At 49.7% G+C, this 3,520-nt stretch overlaps 1 pseudogene; it reads right to left on the bottom strand.

The window, feature by feature from the left end:
- Positions 1-308: 308 nt before the first annotated feature.
- Positions 309-451, bottom strand: LOC145243255 (U2 spliceosomal RNA; annotated as a pseudogene).
- Positions 452-3,520: the final 3,069 nt, after the last annotated feature.

Here is a 3,520-nt window from a genome sequence, read left to right as displayed (position 1 = left end):
GTGACAAAATTTCAGGAAAAACTAATGGACGGTTATCATCCGGACTAACGGACAGACAGACCCATTGAAAACATAGGTCCCTCTCTGATAAATCGGGGGACAAAAATGTTACTCCATACCTAAAAAAAAATAAAATGTAAATGTGTTACAGACCGACCGATGGAGTGACTTGCATGCGACTAAAAACGCCTTAGCATGGAAGGGTTTCCCCTTCCATTGCTCAGGAAAAGTTACAAATATAAGTGCAGCATCTGTTAAGAACATATAGTACACTTTGATCTTAGCCATGTGGCCAAGGAAAAGTTACAAATGTAAGTACCGCATCTATTAAGAACAGATACTACACTTTGATTGTAGCTATGTGACCAAAGAAAAGTTACAAACATAAGTACAGCATGTAGTAAGAACGGATACTACACTTTGATCTTGGCCAAAAGGCCAAGAAAAGGGTATTTACTTGCTCCCCACCGAGCAAATTAGGCACAAGGCCGATTTTTAATGTGAGGAGTGAAGGGGAAATGGGGACCAACTCCCCGGGGAGTAGTGTTCCCCGCCAAGGTGTGGAGCACTCAGTTATAGGATTTCTATCGGAGCTGAGTCTGAGTAGTTGGGTGAAGCGCTCTGATAGATGCTTCCGAAACCCCTTGCAAATCTTCTGCATTGACACGAGGGCATGCCCTTCAAGGTATGTATCCGTCCGAGCTGCGCCTTAGAGCAGCCTTACGTTCAACAGCGTCTACATTAACAGCCTTGTTCAAGACTTTCATTAGCCTAGCCCTAACTATCTGTCTCTCATACCGCTCGCTAGCCAAGTTAAGGTTTTGATTAGCTAGTGCTATCTCTAGGGGGTCCTCCCCTCCACCGTCCGGGTCAACCTATTCTCTATACGCTTCTTGGCCTTAGCCTTATCTAGTGTGAGGCGTTGGTGTACTGGACCGAGAAGCGTCTAATCTTAGCCTTGAGACTAACCCACCACTTACTCCCGGTAACCGCCCCCACTAATGCCTGTTGGATTATCTTTGTAACCTTCAACCGGTAGTCCTCCAGCTCCAACAAGGTGCTGTTGAACTTCCAGTATCCAGCCAGTTTAGGCCTAGAGCTCAAGTTCAGATGGGCCATAACTAGTTTATGGTCTGAGTGTCCTAAAAAGTGGAACGTGGGGCAAGATAGGAAATTTACATCGCCTCTTCTAACATCCGATCCAAGTAAGTACTTGGATGGTAAGGCGCATTAGGATGCCACTCCACATGTCCCGCCCCGGGTGATCCAGGCGAAATCTGTCGACCAGGTCGCACGAAGCCATCAGGTCAGACAGACTGCTGTCACACCACACTGACCCGCTTATCTATTTTGGGATCAAGGATGGCATTCCAATCACCCATTAAGACTACCCTCTCCGGATCATCTATAAAGCCCCCCACCCGTCAAAAGAAGGAAGCCCTCTCCACAGCAGAATTAGGCACATAAACTGCAACTATCCGAAACACACTGCTATTAATGGCAACATCGACGACAATTGCCCGCCCGTACTCGTCTGCGTGAACAACATTCACAGATGCTGATAGGGTGCGATTCACTAGCAAGGATATTCCACGACTATAGGTATTGCCATATGCTGAGTAAACATCATAGTCGCTCACCAGCACCTGACAATCCCTGTCACAAATAAAGTGGGTCTCCTGTATAGCGGCAATATCTACTTTGAGGGACACCAGATCTCTCAGCAACGCGTGCGGCCTTGCTTCGACATCTGAGGCCCCTCACATTATAAGTATCCAAGTTTAAAGCCATGGTCACCTACCTCATTCAGTGTCACACACGGGCCTGAAATCCTCAGGGGTGAGGATGTGGCAGGCTTATTCAAGGCTTCCGGTTAGTAAGTCAGCTGAGGGTAATCCATTCTTGGCCATGCCTCCCACGTCCAGGGGAAAGGTTAGTTTGAGTGCCCTGTAAAAGGAGGGACTCTGCCCTCACACTTGAAAACTAAATTGTTCAGCGAAGGATGCTCCGTGTCCACCAGCTGCTGGCCTTGGATTGCATCCTTTGCGGCATCTATCATGGCCCAGAGAGCCTCCGTCCTGGAATCCTTGTTGACCGTAACAAATGTGGTTAACAAGCGAGTGTCTTGGAACTTGGTTGGGTCGGTACATTATCGCCCCGACGTATACAAAGTCCTTAAGTTGGTTGTAGCGGACCTTCTGCTGGCCTTTGAGCTCAGGTATAGTTGGCAGATGATCTGTTTCATATAGCCTTCCTCCTGGAAGGAAGGGGAGTCTTTTTGTCCGCTCTGTGCGGACTGTTGTGGTTGGGGTTGGTTTCTCTTTAGCGGGGGGAGGAGGAGTAGGGGAGGAGGAAGTAGGGGTGGGCGTGTCGGATGTAGTGGTGTTTGGTGCTGGGGGTGTTGTTTTTTGGGGGGGCGTTATTTGACCTTTCTGGGGATGGGTTGCGTGCTAGAGTTCTGGAGGGTTTGGGGATGGAGGGGGCCTTTTGCTCTGGCTGTTTGGGGGTTGGGGTTTTGGGGAGATCAGCCTCGGCATTTGAAACTTTGTCTTTTGGGGTGAGGGTGTTTACCTTCGTCTTCCTGCTCTTCCTCCTCTTTGTCTCCATTCTCTCACCTGTCTCTGCTGCTTTTGCTGTTTCTACCACTGCTGATGCTGTGGTCTGCTCTTCTTCTGACGCGATCTCTTCCTCCGAGTCTTGAAATTTTTTTCTTATTTGAGGAAGAGGGCGCCAGGATGTCCATGGGTGTGTGGTCTGGTTCGTCGATGGTCACTGTTTGTTCAGGAACCCTTAGGGGACGTCTGCCCTCTTAGTGACCGTCGACCATCCAGCCTCTGCTACTTGACCCGGTTTGGCTGTGGTGGAAGTTGTTGGTTGGGCTGCAGCCAGGGTTTGGGTTGGCTTTATGGTCGGGGCCAACTCCTGCGGTTTCGGAGGGACTGTGGCCAGGAGTCTTTTGGGGCAGTCTTAGCCATGTGTCCTCGTTTTTTGCAGTGCCAGCAGTGGGGCTTCCTGCCCTCCACTATGAGGGTCATACTCCAATCCCCGAATTTCAACATGGCTGGTATTTTTTCAAATTCGGCCTTGTCCACGACCATTCTGACCTTGTGTTCTCCGGGCTTGATGTTTCATTGGCCGCGGACTGGTGTTACGGTTTCCACATCTCTGTACTGACTTAGGATCGCCCCGACCTGCTTGACGCCCATGTAGACTGGAACGTTCAGCATTGGCCTTCCTCTTGCTTAAGTACTCTGGTTGGTGTCTTATTCTTTTACCCCAGTGGTCGGCGCTCACGAGCCTTACTGCGTCTTCTAAACTGGGTAGCAGCACATCACACATGGCATAGCTCCTCCTGCAGATATAGTTGGCTGGAATATTTTGCTCCATGCTGTCCCTGTCGACCCCAGTCAAACTCCAGGTTCTGAGGTCTGACGTAATTAGCGAGAGAACTCTTTTCTCCAACTCCTCGATCTGGCCGGGGAGGGGTTGGATAACGTTGCCCACCATGTACTCCTTGTAC

Source organism: Euprymna scolopes, chromosome 21 (genome assembly GCF_053919585.1).
Source record: "Euprymna scolopes isolate OS-2025 chromosome 21, ASM5391958v1, whole genome shotgun sequence".
In the NCBI taxonomy this organism is placed as follows: domain Eukaryota; kingdom Metazoa; phylum Mollusca; class Cephalopoda; order Sepiida; family Sepiolidae; genus Euprymna; species Euprymna scolopes.
The sequence above is the reverse complement of the archived record's forward strand: the minus strand, read 5'-3'. Positions and strand labels throughout refer to the sequence as shown.